This window comes from Ictalurus punctatus, chromosome 3, assembly GCF_001660625.3.
Source record: "Ictalurus punctatus breed USDA103 chromosome 3, Coco_2.0, whole genome shotgun sequence".
NCBI classification, from domain to species: Eukaryota; Metazoa; Chordata; class Actinopteri; order Siluriformes; family Ictaluridae; genus Ictalurus; species Ictalurus punctatus.
Genome location: NC_030418.2, coordinates 21,265,515 through 21,290,681, shown reverse-complemented (window position 1 = coordinate 21,290,681; position 25,167 = coordinate 21,265,515). Strand labels below are relative to the sequence as shown.

Below are 25,167 nucleotides of genomic sequence, written 5' to 3'. Positions count from 1 at the left end.
TATCTAACGCTTCCATCACTGAAGCCTTTTACTGCCATATTGCTGTGCAATAAAAAAAGTGCCAGTCCCAGTGCAAAAAACAGAGAGATTTATTTAACACCACTCTGTCTGTTACTTAGAGAAAGTCTTTAACTTGAGGAGCAGAGAAGGTTTAGTGGCTCCCAGATCCAGTCAGTGAGGTTTTAACACTCAAGTTCAAAATCCGATTCGTTGTTTGAGAGTTTTGCTGAAACCAGAGGATATCCTAAATGTAATTAAAAATAAACAGTGAAGGCTTTTACCTTTCACCTGCACTCCACCGGTCCGACTGATTCCACAGGAAAACTAGGATTAGCTCAACAGGGAACAACACTAGCTCATGATGTAAAATAGATATGAAGAGTGAGTGAGTAGGTGAAGGAGAGGTTTTCTCTCTGCCAAAGATATCTAAAAGACAAGATGGGGTTTAAATTCCTCCATTCTTTTTTATTTATTGATTTATTACTTATTTATTTTAACCTCAGTCATTTTCATAAACAATATAATAAAACCTGATCAGCGTTACAGGCTAATTTGAGAGAATTATGGGATGCAATGTGACGAGTTCAAAACAAAACAAAACAAAACAAAAACTTGTTCTCTCTCCCAGACAGATGTGAATTTGATCCTTTATAAAGGCAGTAAACTCACTCACCCCAGAAAGTAATGCTTTGACAGCCACACCAGGCAATACCTGACTCAATTTTCCTGGCAATTATGCAGTCTGCAAGCTTAATGTCCACACACACACACACACACACACACACACACACACACATACATGCTGAGAGTTCCACCAGCGCGACACCGTCACGGCTGGCTGTGCTGGGTCAGACAGCGCTCTCTAGTTGGCACAGGCGGAGACAGAGAGATAGACAAGAGCAGACCCAGAGAGAGCCCACTGTCATCCGGCCAAATCGCTGTCAGATAAATATCTCTCAGAGACAGAAAGACAGAGACGTTAGACACGGAGACACGTGTATACAGAGAGAAGACAGCTACGAAAGATAGCTCAATGTAAATATATCGGACCTGGAGTTCAGTGATCGTTCTGACACAGAACACAGGTCTTCAACGTGAACTGCAACGTTTTACCTGCTGCTCTCTTCTCTATGCTCTCTGCTGCGATTTAGTGATTATTGTGCTGTAAATATGGAGCTCGATTTCACCCCAGGTTATTCCCTGAATTTTATATCAGAGCAATGATTGCACAGCTATGATATGCTCTCTGTAACGTTACTCTGTTTCATGTCATGCTGGGTCAGTAAGCAAGAAAAACGTACAATTATGCTAACACGTGATGAAATTATGGCTGACAACGCTCATGCTGCTAATGAGAGTTCTCGTGCTACTTTCCTAGTAATACTGTTTCGATTAGAGGCACAAGATGACAGTAAAAAGACGCTGACGTACACACACACACACACACACACACACACACACACACTTCCATCTATATAAACACTTGTATCATCCTTTAGACCGTTCGCTTGTTATGACATTAATGATAATTTGAAGAAAAGCAGATGGACATAATGTGTCATCCTTGTATTGATGCTGTCCATGTAAGGTTACAGTAGTCAGACTCTATCCCTCTCTGAAGGTACACTGGCACACACACATGAACACGCAACACACGAAACACACTAAATCAACCACTCGGAGGGGAGAGAGGAGGGGTGGTAAATAAATAATTGCTTTTGTGAAAATGCATAACCTTGCCCCTTTCTGTTCTGCAGAGGTTACTTTCCACTTGAACGTGTATGTGTATGTGTGTGTGTGTGTGTGGGGGGGGGGGGGGGTGCCAATGAAAGCATGTGTAGTGAACAGCATGTGCTGCGGAGGAAATTGAGTCTACTAATGGAGCTCTGTTATAGTGCAGGGCTGCATGTTACTACATGTGCAATTAGGACATGCGCATAGTAAATCTCCTTTCGCCTTCACACCACTTCACATAAAGGTTTACCCAAAGAGAGCCCATTAAGAGGCTGTTAAAACCACTCAAGCACGCTCTGTTTTCCATGATAAATCAGGCCTCAACAGCTGTTTACCCCCTAAATTACTTCAGTCACAAACTCCTGCACAACAAAAGGCCTCAAACATGGAGTTGGAGCTGTGAACTGTGACGCACACATGTCCTCAGATGAGAGTTCTCTCTACAAAACTGACCCTGTAATGCCCTCCCCCACACACACACAGGTATCCATACACATCTTTAGAGTTTCTCTTAATGTAGGTAGACAAGACAAAAAAAATAAAATAAAAAAAAAATAAAAAAAAACAGGAGGCACGGTGGCTTAGTGGTGGCTTAGCTTCAAATCCTGCCTCCTCCCTCATGTTCTCCCTGTGCTTCTGAGTACTCGGGTTTCCTCCCCCAATGCAAAGACATGCATTGTATACTGACTGGCGTTTCCGGTTTGTCCGTAGTGTGTGAATGTGTGCGGATGTATTGGAACCCTCTCCAGGGTGTCGCCCACTTTGTGCCCTGGGCCCCAGGCACCCTGTGTTGGTTAAGCAGTACAGAAAATGGATGGATGGACTAATAATGGCTCAACACTATTTAAAAACATATTCGGAGCAAGGGTTCTCAAACATTTTGTAACCATCTTAGATACATATATATCTTACAAACAAACCATTAAATACTGAGGTACATTATAAGTACAATGAGTTTGGCTAATTAATTTCTGAATCTGCGGGCGCACGGTGGCTTAGTGGTTAGCACATTCACCTCACACCTTCAGGGACGGGGGTTTCATTCCCACCGTGGCCCTGTGTGTATGGAGTTTGCATGTTCACCCCGTGCTGTGGGGGTTTCCTCCCCCAGTCCAAAGACGTATGGTGGGCTGATTGGCATGTCCAAAGTGTCCGTAGTGTATGAATCGGGTGTGTGTGATTGTTATGTGTGTGTGATTGTCTGATTGTGCCCTGCGATGGATTGGCACCCTGTCCAGGGTGTACCCTGCCTTGTGCCCGATGCTCCCTGTGATAGGCTCCACGTTCCCCGTGACCCTGAAAAGCGGTACAGAAGATGGATGGATGGATGGAATTTCTGAATCTTCCACTTGGAATTTCTTGAATCTTGTTTGTGATATCTATGAAGCTAAAGAAACTAGAAAAGTTTTGGATGCTTCCTGGACCCCTGAAGAGAACCATGTCCCTAGAGACTAAAATCACAGGGAGTGTAAACGTATTCATATGGAAGAGCAGCAGAATGAATGTGAAGAGTGCGATACTATACTATAACATTGCAGGGTCACTGCGTGCAACTATAAAACCAATGCATATCAAAAGCTTAGGCAGAGTACTGCAAAATTTCAAGCTGCTCTGCTATGCCTCTCTCATGCAGGACCTCATGCATCAGGTTTGTGAAGCAGTTTGGACATATCTATTGATCCAAAGCAGCTTGATTGGGTTAATATAGGAAGACTAGGCAGGTAATTACATTACAGACAGCACTGCCTCCTTCCTCCACCAAATATCTCTTATACAAACCAAAAAAGCCAAGCTGTCCACAAATCTATGACGGACACTTCTGGGGCCTGCATTACGACTATGTGTAGTAAAAATGGAGGAAGTGGGGTTAATATTTGCATAACAAGCCAACACTTTGTGGACTGGATGTAAAAAAAAAAAAAGTTATCTTCCATATTAGCATAACTGAATGATAAAAAAAAAATGCTGACCATGCTGTTTAAAAAAAAAGGGCCAGTATACGAACAGAAGTCTCTAGTGAGCAACTTACTGTTCACATCCATCTGTCTGTATTACAAACACATTAACATGTAAGCACTTTCAATACACTTCAGAGTTTGTAAATATTCCAACAAGGGCTTGAATAAAGTGGGTTAGCCAATGATCAGAGGCTGGGCCCTTTTCTGCTTGCTTTCTTTTTGAAAGAATAGAGGTACTGACGGTCCGTTGCAGGTGCCACTAAGCAATCTGTGGTCTTACAGTGTGCTGAAAGCTAGCTTGTGGTTTATCACGCACTCAGCACTGGTTACTTCGCTCTAACTGGATATTACTCATCCTCTTGCCACAATCTTATCTTACACTTGTCTTATGTCAGATATTCGCTGGCACGTGTGGCTGGAGAAAAAGCGAGTATATTATTCTTCAGAACACACACACACTCTTCTAGTATGAGGTTCAGAGAGAGCGGTCAGCCGAGAATGGCCAGACTGGTTTGAGCTGACAGGAAGGCTGCGGTAACTCAAATAAGCACTCTTTATAACCGTGGTGAGCAGAAAAGCAGCTCAGAATGCACAACGTCAGCCCTTAAAGTGAATGTGCTACAACAGCAGAAGACCACATTGGGTTCCACTCCTGAAAGCCAAGAACAGGAATCTGAGGCGACACTGGGTACAGGCTCATCGAAACTGGACAGTTAAAAGCTTTGAAAAAGACAAATCGAATGATCAAATAGACGCATGCCTTGAAAGGGTTTTCCACAGATTCTCCTTTACTAATGAGTACTCTGCTCAACCACAGCTTTACTCGTTTAGGGGGATGAAAGACGGAGAAAGAAAAAACAACAGTCAAGGAGTCCGTGATCGTCAAGGAGTGAACAGAAAAAATGTGAACTGTTATACATCTGCCCAGTCTCACATTAAGGACTGAGTCAGATAATACATAGCGTTATGTAATGGTTGTTCCCCGTTGACTAGGCAAGTGGATGCTGTAAGAAATGCAGTGGATCTGCATGTAGAAATAAAAGAGGGGAAACTGAGGCTCATGTTCATGAGCAACTGCTTCACTAAAGAAATGACAGGAAATGCAGAATCTCTCTCTTTCCCTCTCACACTCACACTAATTGTTTAAGTTACATTATTACCTGAGTATTGCCACTAAAAGCCTTTGTGTTGGCACTGACCATTCAAAGCAATTTATCTGTAGAGTCTGTACACAAAACCACAGGAAAATATACACTTCTTTATCCTAAGCACCAGAATCTGTCTGTAACTGTATATGAGCGTACAGTACGTGTCTGTCTTTCTGTGCACAGTAATCTCCCCAGTGTTCCATTAACACCTACTTAGGATCAGCTGGACACAGATGATCAAATTGACAGAGTATTCATTCCTGTGTTTAATTAAAACCACATCAACTCTTCCCTTGTGCCCACAGACTCTGTAAAATAATGTATGATAGCGAACTGCACGCATCACATTTACGGATATATTACAGGTTGCCAGGAGATGTAATTAACATGAAAGTTGATATCTTGAACAGGGGAAGAATAGCAGCATGTAATGTCAGATGTTCAAACTGGACCAGATTTCTCCATCCTTTACTGGGGAAAAAGAAAATAAAACATTGCTTGGGGGTGGATGGTGGGAAAATACGGCATCTCTTTTATTTTGTGTGCAAGGCGGGAAGGTCTCTCCGTATTTCGTGCTTTATTTTATTGGTTGGACTGTAAAAAAATATGTCCCAGTAGTGCTGACTGCTTCGTTTATTCGCTGATCTCCACACAGGCAATCCTTTCTCAGCCCCCAAAAATAGCAGCGGAGTCATTCATCACACTTGAACAGAGGAGCTCCATTGCCATCTCCATCTTCATGACCCCCCCCCCTCCCCCCGCAGACTATATTTGGAAAGGGGAGGAACACTGAAGAGGAAATCTCTAGTTTGTGCAGAGGGCCACAGGATGTAGAAATGCTATTCTATGTATTATATACTCTTTCAACTTTTTTTAAACAGTATGCCATCAAAATGCTGGACTTGCACCTTTGAAATTAAACACTGAAAGCTATGTTATATTATAAAACAACTGTGTACTAAGATCAATGCTCAAGATGGGGAAAAAAAAAAACACAAGAAGTAAAACTTGATTCTTGTTAAAATAATATTCAGTGCCCTCCACTAATATTGGCACCCTTGGGAAATACGAGCAAAGAAGTCTGTGAAAAAGGTTCTTTATTGTTTGATCTTTTGTTAAAAAAATTCAAAAATCTTTTGTTAAATAATCTGCTTGGATGTAAAACAATCATGGATGTAAAACAACTGCAAACACAACACAGGTTTATCAAAACAAAATATATTTGTTAAATATATATGTGCAACAATTATTAGCACCCCTGTGAATTCATATGAGAGAAATATATTTGAATGGTAAATATATTACCATTGGTATTTAACTTTTTTTTAGTACACCTGGATGACTAGGAACAGGATATTGTTCAAGCATTACTAACCATAAATATGAGGTAAAACATAGGCCAAATTCCCCTAGGCTGCGTCAGAAATCGCGGACTATGACAGTGCGTATAAGATAAAGTGCGTATAGATAAAGACAATTTTTCACAGCCTTCTTTGCTCATATTTATCAAGGGTGCCAATATTAGTGGAGGGCACTGTGTACGTCTTTTTATTGAAGGCATTCTGTCTGAAAATCAGTCTAACACTTATAACAAAAGCATAAATGTCTGCAAAACTTACATCCAAGTAGCAAAATGCTTACGGTTAAGAATGAATAGGATTTATTTGTGGCCATAAACTGCCTGTACTGTCCTGAACTCAGAAGTTTTGCTCAGTGCTGCATGGATGCAAGATGTGGGGAAATTTCGAGCTTGAACTTTTACTAGTATGTTGGACTAAAACGGAGAAAGCAGACAAAAATGTGACGGGATTGAACCCGAGTACTCCAACACTTTGCCAGAGAGGGTCTCAAAACAGCAGCTGACTGGACCAGATTCACATACAGTACGATTGGGAAGTTTAAAAAAACAATAACGAACGTATTTGAAGTGATGATGATAAAAGTATAGTGGTCTGACTTTAATTAAAAAGCTACACCATGCTCCCAAGTGGAGCAAGAGAAAAGCATTCACCCTGTTATCAGGAGATCATGGGTTCCAATCCGTGGCTGGGACTCTTGAGAGCAAAATTAGCTTTGCTCTCTGTCCCCTGTCAAACAAAGCAACACTAAGCAATCATGTGTGTCTGTGAGCTCTATGTATATGGAAGAGGGTGGTTAGCACTTTCTTTGGAGAGTGTTACACTGCTCTGTGATGCAGCATTTAGAGAATATGAAATAGGCTGGCTTTACATGTCTCAGCGGAAGTGACAGTTCTTGTAGTCCTCACCCTCCCTGGGTGGTAGCTGTTGTATGATAGGGGAGAAGTGGCTGGTGGGTGAGAAAATTTAGGTGGGGAAAAAAGATGCACGGTAACAAAGACATTACTAACCAGCTAACATTCATTTCAGTCTTTTGTTTTTGTTTTAGCTTTTAATTCCTACTACGAATCAGCTCATGGACATCCTCTTTCAACATTTGCTGCTTCTCGTTTCAAAACTAGAATGAATAAACTAGGGAACCAGTGTTAACCTTCTCTTCAATCATCAAACTGCCATATAAATTTAACGGAAAAATTGATAGTCTCTCCCCTGCTGCCAGAATCTTTTCACTCTCACCACAGCCACAAGAATGATCATATTCTCCTACAAAGTGTTTTCTGACTGACAGGAGGAACTTCCATCTGGTCGGTCTGTGATCGTATAGTCTGCATGCACATATTCCACAAAGTTTTATGATCTAAATGTAGGCCTCAATTCAAATGTCCTCTATTGTTTATGGTGCTCTTTCTGTGCTGATAGTGCTGCAGTATATTGGAAAAAATGCACGGTCTCTCTGGGAGAAATGTTGGCATAGAACTACGTTCAGATCTGAGACAATGTGTGTGTGTGTGTGTGTGTGTGTGTGTGTGTGTGAGAGACGATTTGGAAGCGGAGACGGATGCAAGTGCAGATATTCAGTTTTAATGAATACCAACACGAAGCACAAAACAAGATCTATGAACAGGAAGCAAAACACTAAGGCAAAAATAAAACATTAACAAAGACCATGAACACTAAGACAGAAGTGACAGCAACGAAAGACAAAAAACAAAACAAAACAAAACAAAACGTAAGACAAGGAGTGCACTGCAAACTGTAGCTAATATACACATATAACAAGCGCTCGTTAACATGAATGTGATTCAGGTGCAGGTGGTCATGTGACTGTGATGCAGTGAGGTGCAGTGGCTGCTAGGAACTGTAGTCCAGAGTTCCTTCTCTGTTATTACAGTGTTTGTGTGTGTGTGTGTGTGTGTGTGTGTGTGTGTGTGTGTGTGTGTGAGAGAGAGAGAGAGAGAGAGAGAGAGAGAGAGAGAGAGAGAGAGAGAGAGAGAGACAGAGAGAAATGACAACCACTGGTTATACAAGTTTTAAAGTAAATAAAATTCATGCAAAAAAAAGAAAACCCTTTTCATTATAGCCAGCAACCTCATTGCTCCACAACACAAACACAGATGAGAGTCATTAGCAAACATGCGCTTGTTTTTCTGACCTGATCTCATTGCTAAGTGCAAGGGACATCTGCAGGAGGAATGGGATTGTGGAGGATTTTTGGATGTGACCATATGCATGATTCTCAGAATGGTAGGCATCTAGCTGTGGAATGGAGGTTTGATGGCAGGTTCTTGATCAAACACATTTTTCCACTTCGTTTCCTTTGATGCTGAACACTCCCATAGACACTCACGGCCTTATCCGGAGGGAAATCAGCGTTCTAGCTGATTAAGTCCTGATTTAGATCAATATTAACCATGTTGTGGCAATTACGTTCACCTTGGGTCACCACAACAGTGTTTACACTGGTCTCATAGTAAACCAGACTCTTAAGGGTGTGTGTCTGTTTAACATCATTACACCCTTCTACTATGCTGCTATAGCGCTTACTCACACAAACACTAACATTTTTGACACCAACACACAGCTTCGAGAGCTAAAATAGTTCCAAGCTATAAGTTATTGTGATGTTCAACCCACGAGAGTAATTCTGCAATGGAAACTCAATATATTATCAGAGATTATAGGTCAGGCCTGATGATACGGCTGTGTTTGCTACACTTGCTCAGCTTTAGTTTAGAGTGCCCCATTAGGGGATCTGTGCACCATGGCAACTCACACACCAAATCAGAGAAACACTAAACACTTGTGGGATCATGTGACCTCAAATACTGTGCAGGAGTGATGACTGGCTGCTTTCAAATCTGTCAATCAAGATGCCTCCAACAACAAGGAGAATTCCCCAATAATAGATAGATGGATGGATGGATGGATGGATGGATGGATGGATAGATAGATAATTTTATTTGTCCTCAAAGAGGAAATTTGTTTCCACCATGGGTGCATAGAAAACCATAAACACAACACCTTACATATAAACCATCATAAACAATCACAGGCATAGAGGGGAGAAAGGAACAAAAAGAAAACATCAGGATCATACAACAAATGCCAGAGTATAAGATGGCATCACAATGGCTGATTACCATTGTTTAACGCTCGTATAGCAATATATGAATAGCAATATATGAACAAAACTCCTACTATAGCTGGCCTTTCTGCACATGGGTAGTCTATACCTGCGGCCAGAAGGAAGGGGGTTGAAATATTGATAAAGTGGATGGCTTGAATCATTTAAAATTTTATGTGCCTTCTGGAGCGTATATGACATGACACAGTCTGATAAATTAGGGGTGGGAATACCAATATTTTTCTTGCTAAATTAGTTATCTTCAAGAGTTTGGTCTTATTGGTAACTGTTAGCATATGGAAAAAACAAATGGCACCATACATAAGAACCGGCTCAATAATACTTCGGTACAGAAGAAGAAGCATACTAGGCTGAACAGACCGATATTTAAGTTTACGAATAACTGTAAATCTCTGTTGACAGCACTTGTAATATATAATATAATAGAATCACTATTTCTGTTATTATAAAAATCTACTTAACACTTCTCATTGCATATTGCACATATTGTTCTTAGAAACATTTCTCACCAGTGCTTAATTTATAAATTTGCAGGTCCCAGAACACTACGAGGCTAGTGATTCAGCAAGTCGGGAGGCATGTGAAAGGTCCCGGTCCCCAAACTCACGTAGCCAACGATACTCAATGCTGATAGGTAGGCCTATGCAATTGACCACACTGGTCCAGTGACATAATGAGTAGCAGTGAGTATTCTCAGTACAAAAGGGAAACATTTATGGATTGCACATTCTCTCAGCTTACCAAAACAGAACTGTAGGCCTACAGTGCTGTCACCTAAATTAGTTACAAAGCCCATTTGCCCAAAGCACTTCGAAAACAAAGCTACATTTCATATAGAAGGCCTACTTATAAAACACTAACATTAACTGCACAACATAATACACAAATGGCTCAGGACTGAACTTTGTAAGCGGTAAACCCATGACGTTCAAAAAACATCAGAGAGGAGATGGTGGAGATGGTGGGGATGAGAAGGTATTCACTCTGCAAGCTACAAATGAAATTCATCTTTGGGAAACCCCGGTCACGCTCCGCTCGAGATTGGTATGGTGTTCACAGTAGCTAACTCGCCTCGGTCCTTCTGGAACGTTGTGTATTTGAACCCCTGTACTCCCTAAATGCCTGAATGACTGTATGTGGGATGTTAACTCCATTTAATTCCTGGCAGTCAATCTCACTAGTCAAAACCATGCGCAGGTTGACAATGTTAAGCGGTTCTACAAACCTTCCAAAATCTTGCTAGTGTTATCACCGCTAGTCATGGAAACGGTCGCCAAAACGCTTCATCACTGACCCGCTGCCGCTCGCTCTCTTGGACTCTTGCCTTTTTTAGTATTTTGCTCCGCTTTCTCATTGTTGTTGTTTGTGTTATTAAAAAAATGGTGTTAATGATAAGTGCTTTCTTTTCGCCATGACACAATCTACAACGCATGCTATGTGACTGTAGGCTTCAATTCATGACAATGAATGCAGATGAGCTTTGAACTTGAAATGATTATGTTGTGTGAAAGAGGCTACTGATTGGCTATTAGCAATATTTGAGCACCGGTAACATAAGATTAGGATTTTTATTGCAGTATTTTACTTTTGTTGAATTAAAAACTAAAACTATTTGTTTTGACAGTATTGCTGCGTGAGGCTTTAAACATCCAGCTGCATTAAGCTCTGCATCTCACACAGAAGAAAAGGAGCGACTTCAATACCCATTCTGATCGTTCTGTTTGTATGTTTTGTGTTTCATATGATTTAATATCTGTATAACGGTTATCTGATGTTCCCAAATAATAAAAAGCAAAATCAGCTGAATCTGTTTTTAATGAATCTTTGCATCTTTGTGCACTGCAGTAGCATGATAGTGAATATCCTAATAACCTGATATGAAGACAGAAATGAATAGAAAACTAGTGAATATAGGAGTCAAATAAGCAGAAGGGAGGAGGAAATTAATCCAGAATAACAAGGTAAATCAGAAATCTTTAGCAATCTGAATGTGAAACTGCCACACCCACTCTGTCTGACCATGTCCTCATAGCAACAGGTGCTTCTGATGTTTTGCCATGAGCTAAATCAAGCCTTACCCTGAGGGGAGGGATGAAAGGTTGGCTTTTATTTGCACTGTATACTATGCAGACATGAAACAGAGAGCGAGTAAACATATACAGCCTCCCCAGCCCAATGCTCTTCAATGCTAAAGTTAAAATAAACTCTAATATATGCTCATATATGAAAGTTTTTAGTCATAAGAGCAGCAGTGGCTTCTGATCGTGGATTTTAGTGGGACAGGACAACATTAATAACAGCAGTCGAGAGCTAACACACCTGACTTATTATATAAGCCCCTAGCTAGCAATTTTGTAAAAAAAAACAAACAAACAAACAAACAAAAAAAGTAGTCCTGTAATAGGCAGTTGCGAGTTGATAAGATAAAGTCACACAGTTTACTGTCTATGAACATTTGTTCAACTGTGTTCAAGGTAATATGATTAACCAGAGTTTACAGGTTTCGGTAAAATTTCCAGCTCAACTAAACCTACAACTAGCCCAAGAAATTAGGACATTGAAAAAAGTGACATTTTCTTCTTTTTCTCAGCCTTTTTATGGGGAACCAATTATTTCACACGTATTTCTGATGTATGAACATTACATTCTCCATAATGCCCCTTTCTCTATCTCAGACTTTAGAATATATCTTATAATAGAAATGGTTCTGTACATCATATACACACTGTCTGCATTTAAACTTGCCTTTTTGTGGAAACGTATTACAATTATGTATTTAGTTCCAATTATTTGCTTTAAACAAGATCTTGGCCGACCCTGTCCAGGGTGTACCCCGCCTTGTGCCCGATGCTCCCTGGGATTGGCTCCAGGTTTCCCCGCGACCCTGAAGAAGGAGTAAGCGGTAGAAGATGGATGGATGGATGGATGGATGGATGGACGGAAGATCTTGGCCATTTTAAACTAGCACAATCTGGCAACCCTGTCACTAACTGTCCTATCTGTTGCTCCAGTGAGCCTCTATTTGTGCTTGTCGCAGTTTCCATTTTTGACAACTACGTACAATAATTATTAGTATTTCAAAGGAGTTTAAAATGTATAGAGTTATGAATGAGGACTTTATAAAGATGATTTATTTGTTGAATGGCTGATATAAATTGTGGGACCTGCCCCAATGGATGGGTGGCCACTGCATTATAGTCATTTGAAATAGTAGTAGTAGGACAAAGGAATGGGACTTAACATGGGGGCTTCAGAGGTTCTAAATGCTGTGTGATTTCCCAACCATATATTGAAGGATTGAAGCCCCTCGAATGAATGTCGAAACATCTTCAGGCTTCTATATATTTTAAACTTGCAGCATCATTATCTTAACCTAATGTATAGAGCTTCTAAAAAGGCTCCCAGTCCATTCAGTGCAGCTAAACATAACAGAAGCCTTGCCTAAAGAGATTATAACTATGCTCTCACTGGCACTGATACCCTCTGAGTTTCCTGATTCAGGCTGATCAGCAGGCATCTGTTAAGCCAATTAGCTGTGATGGCAGTGTATCGTGCTCAAGTGGCGTCCTGCAGAGCAGCACTAGGCAGTGCTAGCTATAACAAGCTCAGGAGTCTGTTCCGTCAGAGCCATGCACGGACCATCATTTTATTGCTCTCCAGAGACATGGCCTGGACATGCCCCACTTCTGGTGATTTTTGCCCAGGTGTATAAATAACCAGCTGGTGAAAAGGGGGCTTTCCACATAAAAACTGCTTAGAGCACATCTTTTCGTGAAAAGAACAAGTAGTTCTCTATTCACTTCTTCTCTATCTCGTCCCTGTTTCCATTTAACTTCTAATCTTCTTTCAGACTAAATATGAGATTTGTGAGATTGTCCTATTGTGCCCATTAACTGGCAATTGGTAATTGATGATAGTATCACTTGTGGCTTTGGATTGGCATAGGCTGCAGCAATTTGAACTCTGGGGGCATGGGGAATTGTGCTCATTCAACCACAAGAGCATTACTGATGTCAGGCACTGATGTTGTTTGAGGAGGCCTGGTACACAGTAGGCAATCCAGTTCATTCCAAAAGTGTTCAGTGGACAATTGTCTAGAATGCATCGTAGACTGTAGCATTGCAGTTTCCCTTCACTGTTACACCACCCAAGTTTGGTGTTTGTCAAGGTTGGAGTGGAAGAACTCGAGTGGCCTGCACAGAGCCCTGACCTCAACCACACTGAACACCTTTGGGATGAACTGGAATGTCGACTGCTCCCCAGACCTCCTCGCCTGATGTCTGTACCTGACCTCACTAATGATCTTGTGGCTGAATGAGCACAAATCCCAATAACACACTCCAGAATCTAGTGGAAAGCCTTCCCAGAACAGCGGAGGTTATTAAAACAGCAAAGGGGGAACAACCTAATGCCTATGGTTTTGGAATGAGCACATATGGGTGTGATGGCCAGGTGTCCACATACTTTTGCCCATATAGCGTATTGTGAGGTTTTCTGAGAGACATTTAAATCATACAACTTGCCATCATGATAGATGGAAACTATCAGCAGTTTCTGATGCTATTGTCAATAGTCTCAAGCCTACTAATCATGCCTATTCATTTACACAGGCTCATTTCATCAAAGCATTCATTTGCAATTATTAAAAGTGTGACATTTGCATTTCGACTAACATAGCAGGAAATAATCGTTCAAAAATTGAAACACTCAGGATTAGTAAAAAATCGTGTAAATGAAGTTGTAAATGTTCGAAACCAATTTATTCTTATTCCAAATGATTCACAGTATGCACGTAGGGATTGAATTAAAGAAACACTATCCATAAGTATAAGTGTGATTAAGTTTAAAACAAGCAATCTGCACATCTGTAATTTTCTCCCCATCACTGTTAGAAAAAAAAAGAGCTCACATATCAGTTAACACAACACTTCATTGCAGCTAAAGTAAGCTTAAACCGTACTGTAGCTGTCTTTGAGCTGTGACAGCAGCCAAAGAAAGCAAGTGGAAAAAAGGCTCAAAGCTGTAACTTCTGAGAGTTTTTTAGTGTGCAAAGTGTGCTGATATATTTTCCATCCATTAGCTGAGTGTGGGGCCTGACACACACAGACACACAGACACACAGACACACACACGCACGCTCACGCGCACACACACACACACACACACACACACACACACACACACACACGCACAAGCACACGCACATGCACAGACCTAGACACAGACACACAATCTGAAACATAGGGATGTACACAAACATACAGATATCCAACACACACACATACACACGCACACACACACACACACACACACACACACACACACACACACACACACACACACACACACACACATCAACCACTTGCTTTCCAGTTTTTACATCTGTATTTAATTAACTAATGGCATTATAATCAGAATCAGTGTGATCACATTTGATCCATTCACCCTGTTCCATTAGTATGAAAGATCCTGATTCTACATAAACGATATTACCCTGGGAAAACACCACTACTCATCAACCAGTCAGAATGTCCTGACCAAGAGGCAATAATTCTATAACGCAGAACATTACTTCAGTTTAATGATAAGGCACTATAGATAGGAACATGGAAAAGAAGAGAAAAAACATCATTCGACATCAGTCACTTGGATGACACTGATAACATCTTAAACGCAAGATGATGTGAATAAAACTTGCCTGGATGACAGATTTTCATGATCCCTCACACAAAGGTGTTGCTTCCTGACACATGTTTCTCAATAACCAAAGCTCCCCTCTCCATTCCTAGAAAACTCACCTCATTACCTACTTTTTGCATAATTCTTCAAACTGCACCCCATCTGTACACACACACTTCAGGACAAACTCCATTTCCATCCATTTTCTGTACGCCTATCCTACACAGGGTCACCTGGAGCCTGGAGCCTATCCCAGAGGACTAGGTGCACAAGGAAGGGGAACCCATCGCAGGGCACAATCACATACACACACACACACACACGCTACAGACAAATTAGGAAACTGCGAGCAGCCTATGATGCATGCTTTAGGACAGGGGGAGGATTCTGGAATACCCAGAGGAACCCCCCCCCCCCCCCCCCCCCAACCCCCCACCCCCCCCCCCGGACAAACCCTATTTCTAATATTTTGGGAGATTTCAGATGTTCCCGTGATACAACAAGACCTGGAAGCGCTGCACTGTTTACAGCAGAGGAAGAGGGACGATGTACACAGACAGAGTCACATACAACAAGCTGCTGTCTGCAGATTTCGACATAGTGGAGGACTCTCGCATCGACACAGCATGCACGTGTGTCGGAGATCTATTCGGAAGTGAAGATATTTTATGAATAAAATTGGATTAAAGTGTTTTTGTGCACACAAAGCATTAAACCACTGTGCTGCTTTTCCACCGTACGAACTTTCCCCAGGAACTAGGGACTTCTGGAGGTATTCGATGTGTTTAAATTAAGTTCTGGGTAAAATATTTTTTCAAAAGCCAGGAACTTTGTGGGGTGCCGAACACGCTGATTGGTTGACTGCATGCAGCCTTTTTTTTTAACCACCATTTTTAAAAGTCTGTTGCGGTGTGTAAAGTAACAGTTGTTTATTGAGATTCAAATCGACAAAACGGAGTTTGTTAAACAGTACTACGACCGATGGACCGACGACGAGGTTCAGACCTTAATAAGTATTTACAATGGGAACTGGAAGCAGCGACCCACAATGGAAAAGTATACTTAAAAATATCAAGTGGGTTAAGCGAGCTGAACGTTGTTCATACAGGAAAACAGTGCAGAGAGAAGCTCATGCGTGCGCTCTCGTCTCGGTCGTCTCAGCAATAGCTGATAAAATTTTTCTTGAAGAATTTTTTTCAATAGACTAGACTAGACTAAACACAAGCACTTTACTTGAAGCCCCCCCCAAAAAATCAGCGATAGGAAATGCAGACTGAAGAAGGAATTTTTTTTCTTCCAATACAATAACAAAACATAAATGTAAGAGACTGTTTAAAAATTAAAAGTATAAAAAAGAGTGTAATACAATGACACATAAACAAGATGTCAAACGCTGAAATGAACATCTAATAGTATTGTAGTTTATACAGCAGCCACCATATTGCTTGTATGAATAGGCCTAATTAAAACAATCACATTAATCATCGCAAATTTAACAATATGACTTTCACTCTTTTCAACAGCTTATTAAATAGAACTTGATCTAGCATGCTCTAATATTCAGCATTTTCTTTTCCATATGGAGCTCTGATAGTTAATTGTGCACAGAACAGAATGTAGGCTTACTGTCTAATGCAGAGGTTCTCAACCTTTTGTAACTAAAGCCCCAGCAAGCCTCCCTTGTGGCACGCCCGCCCCCATATTGATGAAGAACAGCTATAATGATTATCTATTTTAAATATATATATATATATATATATATATATATATATATATATATATATATATATATATATATATATATATATATTATACCTAATCTATAATCTGTTTTTGATAGGTAGACAGATTTTTTTGTTTTGCTTTTGTGTTTTTGTACTTTTTTAAAATTACATTTATAACTTAGGATTTTTTAAAATAACTTTTAGGACTTATGAAACTATATAACGTACAGGTATGGAACATGAATGACCAAAAATTATTCTGAACACTATAACTACTTTGAACAAGAGAACTAGGTTGTAATAATGTGAACTATTCTACATATAAAACATGTTGCATTACATTCGTCTTACGTTCTAAAACCATTCACATATGAATGATGTAAATTGGGATGAAGTGCGTCTCTTAATCCAGGACATTGTTAAATCTCTGGCTCTCAGCCACTCACTGAACAGAACAGACGCAGAGAGAGGTGTGAGTGCTGCGGGAAAGAAAGATCTCGTGCTTGTAGGACAGTACTGATGACATTTGGAAAGTCGCTATGGTTTGTCCAAAAAGTCACTAGCTTTGTCGCTAGGCGCCTTTTTCTTTTTTTTGCAAAAAAAAGTCACTGAAGGGTCTGAAAAGTCACTAAGCTGGCAACACTGGTCTGCACTGACAGCTAGATGAAAGACAGGCTAAGCTCCGCCTCTCCCTCCAGCAAAAAGAAAATACAGAGATGGAGGGAACGTGGGGTTTTTCATTCATGCGCATTCTGTTTGAAAAGCGATAAAATACACTGAGAACCCAAATGATGCCCTGTCTGTGTTTTTTTTTTTTTCCTTAAACAATTTGCGCCCCACTTCTGATCTCTCTGTACCCCCCGACTGGTCTAAGGCATGTGTTTTTCAGACATATCAAGTTCTGGCTTTAAGTGATGGCACTGAGTGAGCTGAGGGGAGGGAGGCAGCAGTCAGATGGTGAGCTACTATGTACACACAGGACTGAGAGAGGTCAGGTTTGTTTGACTGTATGAAGGCTAAGGGCTGTTGTTGTGCTGAGAGACACGTGAACTACGTAATGGAATCTCTGCAGTCTTATGTCTGACTAGCACAAAGCTGTCCCATCCATCCTCAGACAAGCGTCTGGACGTCTGGACACAATCACACTCGCACAAATCTTTACCTTCTCATACTGACATGGGAGCTAAGACAACACACAATCCACTGCAGAGTATGTATATAATTATATGCGTGCGCACATGGACGGCGCACTCATACGTATAAGGCTGTACATACGTGTATGATGACTCAGTGAAGAGGTACTCATCATGTTGTTTTGGCAGGAGCGGATCAGACACAACAGAAGATAACAGGCTTCACAGATGCCTACGCTGACACTCTCTGTGAGAAACACCGGGGGATCCTAGGAAGATTCAGAACTCCATTAGGAATGGAGTAAACCTTACTAAACCAGCTTTTCCATGAAATCATATTCCATAAAGAGAGAGAGAGCACTTAGGGCATTGAGGATCAGGGTAACATGACAGCTAAAAAATATTCAATTCAATTCAGTTTTATTTGTATAGCGCTTTTAACAATGGACATTGTCACAAAGCAGCTTTATAGAAATATATACATTTCCAATGTGAATTTTAAATTGATAAATTTGTCCCTAATGAGCAAGCTGATGGTAGCAAGGAAAAACTCCCTGAGATGATTGGCTTTAAGCAGCAAAGTGCTGCTACTGCGTAATCCACTACAATGAGCCATGACATGCAGAGGCGTTCATCAACGGCAGCAAGACAATCAAGACATGTGGGCATGTGCATGAAAAGTAATCAATAAGACAGAGACAGAGTGTGCTGAAGAATGCACATCCAAGACATAAATGAAAGCCGTTGACAGAGGGACTTTTATGAACTCACGCCAGTTTGAAAACAGACCAGTTCAAAATGGAGTAGCTTTACTATAAAAGTTCATTACTAATGTCAGCTCATAGACAGATATCACTGGCCTGCACATGCACTCTGTTGGAACGTAAAATGCTGAAACACTGGCAGACAGTTCACATTAATTCATCAATCAACTACTTTTTGGAACAATGTTTCTCTCAGTTTCCATAAACCCCTCTGGCAAATTAGATTCACTTATGGGTATTAGATTAATGAAGAAAGTATGTGTACTGCACCGCACCACCCATTAGCTCAGACCCGGTGCTTTCTCCTTTACTAAGCATTCACTCTTTATAATAGCAATCTCTCAGCATACCCAGAGAGAATACTCATGCACTGGAAGGCACACACACACACACACACACACACACACACACACACACACACACACAACGCGAAAACATACAGAGAGAGAATCTGAACTATATCATTATGTGAGTCAAAAAAAAAAAAGAACAAGAGAGCTGAGACACTGACTAGTGTGGACAGCAATAATCTAATTATTGACCTTATCTGAATAAGATAAAATTGGGATTAATGTGTTTACATGAATTGCTTTTAGAATATTCCTTTCATGTTCCTGTTTTACATGTTATAGATCATAGATCGATTAACAGCACACGTCATTACGTCACCGTGCCACACCATGCCACGTTCCCTCCAGAATTTCACACATCAACATACAGTTCATCCTCGTTATGGTACCGTATACAGTTTTGGGTGTTTTCATTTTTTATTTTACGAAAGCTTCAAGTGCAGTTAATTATTTGTCAGGCTGTACGTGCAAATAGACGACTGCTTGAAGATCTGGGCTGCGTCCCAAACCGCGTACTTACCTACTGTATAGTACATAGAAATACATGTGTTTCACCTACTATACAGTAGGTAAGTTTCGGATGCAGCCATGCGCTCCTGTTTGCTGTAAAACAGTTGAGCACTGCCGTGTGTGTGTGTCCTGTCGTAAAATGCGGTGAAAACTTCCATACGACGTTAATAGTGTGATTAAGGTGTGTACATGTCTGTAGTGCACGTTGATGATGCGACTAAAGTAGGGATACTCCACATGTCTTAATTGTGTTTACTTCGTATGTTTAAAGTATGTTTACATACTTTAAAGTATGACTTTAGTCGGCTCTAGGTAATCAATAACCGCTGTTTTCATGGTAGTTTCTTAATCAGAGTATTGACTTAATTGGGTTAATATCGGATTATTGTTGTCCATGTAAACTTTCTGTTGTCATATATGTGATGTATCTAAAATGCATATGTATGCAATGAGTTATAGGACACTTTCACACTTTCAGACCATTTGCAGAGTCCAAATTAGAATGAACTTGATATTTGTGCTATTGGGTTTGGCTTGGCTTCACACTACACATAATTAAACAAATAAAAATGCAAACAGGGTCATGTAGAGGGGACAAGGCTAAAACAAACAAGCTTTTATTCCATGCTCAGATATACAGAAAAGGCAAAGGTAAACAAACCTTTGGCAAATTTGAGCCAGTGTTAAATAAATAATTAAACAAGAATATAAATAACAAACAACTAGCTCCAAACGAAAGTCAGGTTTGAATCCCTTTTTTACTGAAGCTGACCCAAGGTGGAGATCTTTTTCTTTTTTGGAAGCATTTTTTTTTGGTCTGCACCCAAGTGCAATTACTGTGTTCATACCTGCGAAAACAAACCACACTGATGAGTGTCCATGCACCACAGTTCAATTCCAACCACTAAACGCTGCATATCTAAAAGCACTCATGCACTTATAGACTATCACTTCACTCATTCTCAGGTAACAATACCACAACTATAGATTCACAATTGTGAAAGAGTTTCCAATAACTTACTGGAGCTGAGTGGAGTCAAGCAAAACATGGAAATGAGTGTCAGTGCACATAATAATCGCAAAATAAAGCTTTTCTGTAATAGAGAATCACAGTGAGATCCCTCAACATAAACAAAATCATACAATAAAGTATGTGACTCATATCTAAATGATTCAATATTTAAACACTTATTATTCTATAGTCCATAAACTTATTTGTTGCACTGAACTCAAATTCAGTATTTTCATGAGCCATTGATGAGTCATAAAAAAATTGTCACTGTGATATCACTGTGTATGAAGTACTGCACTTACCTGTGTTAAATTTATTTTTTGATGTAGACATTTGGGTTTGAGAACAAAACATGAATATGAGAAGAGAGTTTAAAATTTCAGTGCTTCTTTCCTGGTATTTATATGTAGACATATAGAACATAGCACACCACCCAATTTGTAAGTGAGAAAAAATATTGGAACGTGTGACTGACAGGTGTTACTTGGTAACCAGGTGTGACCTGTTAGATTGATTGTTTAAATAATAAATAGCTCTGAACATCTACTCTTGGTTTTAGGCTTCAGTTTCACCTGTGAACGCTGCATTTGTTATTAAAAAGCATAAACCAACATGAAGATCAAAGAGCTATCTATGGGAGAAACGCGAGCCATTTTGAAGCTGAGAAAAGAGGGAAAATCAATCAGAGGCACTGCACAAGCATGGGGCATAGCCAAAACAACAATTTGGAATGTCCTGAAAAAGAAAGAAACCACTGGTGTACTGAGCAACAGACACTGAATGGGTCAGCCAAGGAAAACAGCTGATGACAAAAACATTGTGAGAGCTGTGAAGAAAAAACCAAAACAACTGTCAGTGACATCACCATCAACCTCCACAGCACAGGGGTGAAGGTGTCATAATCTGCCATTTGAAGAAGACTTTGAGAGCAGAAACATACAACAAGATGTAAACCACTCATCAGCAGTAAGAATCAGAAAGCCAGGCTGGAATTCACAAAGAAATACAGAGATGAGTCACAAATGTTCTGGAACCAAGATTAACCTCAACCAAAGTGATGGAAAGGTCAAAGTGTGGAGAAAGAAAAGATCTCATGATCCAAAACATATAAGCTCATCTATGCAACATGGTGGAGGTCGTGTCATCATGGCTTGGGCTTGCATGGCTGCTTCTATATCAGGCTCACTAATCTTTATTGATGCTGTAACTCATGATGGTAGCAGCAGGATGAATTCAGAAGTCTACAAGAACATATTGTTGGCCAATTTACAGAGAAATGCAACTAAATTAGTTGGAAGAAACTTTATTATGCAGTAAGACACTGATCCAAAACACACTGCCAACTCAACAAAGTACTACATTGGGGGAAAAGGTGGAAGACCGATCACAAGACCTTAACCCAATAAGCATGCATTTCACCTCCTGAAGAGGAGACTGAAGGGAGAAACCAGTAAAAGCTTGGAAAAGCAACACAAAAGAAGAAACCAACAATTTGGTGATGTCAGTGATCCAATATTTTTGTAGGACATTGTAGATTCAGAAGAAGCCACACTCACATTATAGCATGACGATTAGCTCACTAGCTAGCTCAAATTGAGTTGTATATTCCCGTTAAAGGTCCTTCTGGTAAAACTGGCATCCCTCTTCCTTTTCATCTTCAACTGACAAGCTTTCATATTTTAAGCCAAAAGTTATACTCCTGAAAAATATTGCTTGTCATGTCTGCTGATGATGTCACTAACGCTACTGTAAGAACCGTTTTGAACCAGGAAGTGGAATTTTATGTGGAGAACACATGAGCAGAGTGATACACACAGTGAAATGTCCGAGTGCAGTTGCAGGAAATATAGGCGCTCTTGGAATGCCGCTCAACCAATCAAATTAGTGGACCAGATCCAACTGTTGTATTTAGGAAGTCACACGGGCTTGTACGTTAAGAACATACATGTCCTTAGTGTCCCATCTCTCTTGTTTCCACGCTCCACCACATTTTATTTTTTCAACATATATATTCGTAGGTCTCTACACTGGGTGATACGTTTCAGGATTTGGAATCAGTCATTGAATCACACTAAGGGGCAACAACCGAAACATTTCTGAATCATTTTTAGATGTGGGTCTGACTGGCATCGAAAGCAGCAGATAGGCATAGATTCTAAACAGCATTTCAGCCCTGTGAGACGCACAGTCGTGCATGCAGAACACAGGCAATCGCTATGTTATGGGTCTGCTGTGGATAGTGTGAAAATGGTACGTTCTAGGTACTACAGGGTGTTTCAGTATTATGTTTAGCAAGTTTGCAAGTGCAGGCTGAATGAAATGAGGCAGCAAGCCATATTTGGCCCATTGGCCTTGAATTAGGCACATATGGTCAATAATGTGGTACTTTCAGGTTAAGCCCCAGATGTCATTAATGTCTAGTGACATTCCAGGCCCAACACTATATGAGGTTTTTCACAATGTGTGTTTTTTAGTCTTATAAAGCTCCTCATACAAACACAATAAGCCGGCTGACTCATAACTGCTGACTTTAATGCAAGATAATGTGATTATGATGAATGACATTTCTGACTCAGTGCACAAGGTGCCAGAGAGTAGCACATTATTCATCCAACAATTATGCAGCCTGTCTGCAGTGGCTCTTACTGCTTATTTCAGGGGTGTCAAGCTCAAATTCTAGGTGGGTTACATCAGCATTTTTGTGAGCCCTTGAAGGGCCATAAACTGTGCCCATTAATTTTTAAATAGATTATTATCTATGCCATCAATCAACATCAATAACCTAGGCTCTTAAAAGAAATACTAACTGAATCTATTCAACTGCATGCAAAATTAGGTGGTAACATTTATTATACTGAGTAAAGTTTACAGAATTTAGCCAGCTCCCTATCCACACCGTCTTACAGAAGTGCTTTGGTGTCTCTGTCAAAAACACCCTCATGCCAGCTCACTAGTTCAGGGACTAAGAGTAACATCAGTCTAAAAACCCTGTTGGGAAGGTTAGTCCAGTATGAAAAGTGAACACAACACAAAGGTGTATTTTTGTATTTTTTCTTATTTTCTTTCTTTCAAATAACAGATGAACAACGTGCTGATTTAAGTGCTTAGTCTCAGCTGTTCAGACAGCCAGATGAAGTTCATTCTACGACCGGGGTCTTGATAAATTTCTTCCTTGTAGCTTGAGAGAGTGTGGGGTTTTTATATCTCTTTTCCAAATATACAAAATATTTAATGTTCAGAAAGAGATTGAAAAAGAACTCACACAGACTCTCACATCTCTCTTATTTCTGAATTAAAAGTCAATCACTTAATCATACTAAAGGACAACACCACGTTTTTAGATTCAGCTCTGACTGGCATGGAAAGCAGAAGATACAGTGCCCTCCCCTAATATTGGCACATTTGATGAATATGAGCGAAGAATGCTGTGGAAAAACTGTCTTTATTATTTAACGTTTTGCTTTTTTTCTTGAACCCCTTCCAAAAAACATGTGGCGATTTGGATTGTAGTTTTGGAGACTTTCTGACCCCAAGACGCACCTAACTTCTGAAGTTCTCCAGCTGTGATCCTTGGAGATTTTTTGGCTACTCGAACCATCCTCTTCAAAGTGTGTTGAGACAACACAGACACAAGTCTAATTCCAGGTTGATTCATAACATTTCCAGTTGACTGGAACTTCTTAATTATTGCCCTGATGGTGGAAATGGGCATTTTCAATGCTTGTGCTGTTTTCTTATAGCCGCTTCCCATTTTGTGAAGCTCAACAACCTTTTGCCGCACATCACAGTTATATTCCTTCGTCTTACCCATTGTTATGAAAGACTAAGGGAATTTGGCCTGTCTGTTACCTCATATTTTACCACTGTGAAACAGGAAGTCATGGTTGAACAATTTCCTGCTCATAGTCACCCAGGTATACTAAAAAATCTTTAAATATAAATGGGAATTTACTTCAATACAAATATATTTTTCTTATATGAATTCATAGGGCTGCCAATAATTGGAGCACACCTATATTTCACAAAGATTTTTTTTTTTTTTTGATAAACCTGTGTTTGCAATTTGATATTCATGAGAGCAGAGAATTTTTGTGATTTTTTTTTATACAAAAGATCAAAAGTTTAAACGATAAAGACAATTTTTCACAGCCTTCTTTGCTCATATTTACCAAGGGTGCCAATATTAGTGGACGGAACTGTAGGTGTCTATTTAAACCAATGTTTCAGCTCTGTGCGGTGTGTGAAACCCATGCATACTATAGAGTTGTACGTACTGAACGCAGACTTTGTTTAGTGTGAAAACGTATGTACTACACGTCATTTCAATATTTTCATTTGCTAGTTCATGCAGGCAGAATTTAATAATTTTTGTGACCTTTCTCACTGTAGAATATAGGTTTCAACTAGATTCCTTCTGCTCTGTTGCTCCTCATCTCTCTCAACTACCACATCAGAGCATAGAAACAGCCTGCATATTCCCTCAAGCCTTTTCTGTCTACAGTTCAGTTAGGAAAACGCTGAGTTGTCACAGTTAATTATTTGATTAGCCTGAACATCACTTACTCCAGCAGTCTTTCTCAAATAATTCATTTTCTGGTCGATCCATCAGCAGTTTCTGTTAATCACTGCTGTATATCTGTAGCCCCCAGTCC

General features: G+C 40.1%; 1 protein-coding gene across 12 annotated transcripts in view; it reads right to left on the bottom strand.

Moving 5' to 3' along the window:
* The window catches only part of kcnq5a (potassium voltage-gated channel, KQT-like subfamily, member 5a), a 132,589-nt gene that overhangs the window by 54,653 nt on the left and 52,769 nt on the right, over nt 1-25,167 (bottom strand). The window contains exon 1 of one of the 12 annotated variants that reach the window (XM_053679744.1): nt 18,022-24,576. The exons of the other annotated variants lie outside the window; for them this stretch is intronic. The gene's annotated coding sequence lies outside the window, so the exon portion shown is untranslated. Of the gene's footprint in view, nt 1-18,021; nt 24,577-25,167 lie in introns of those variants that run through there. 12 annotated transcript variants of the gene reach the window in all.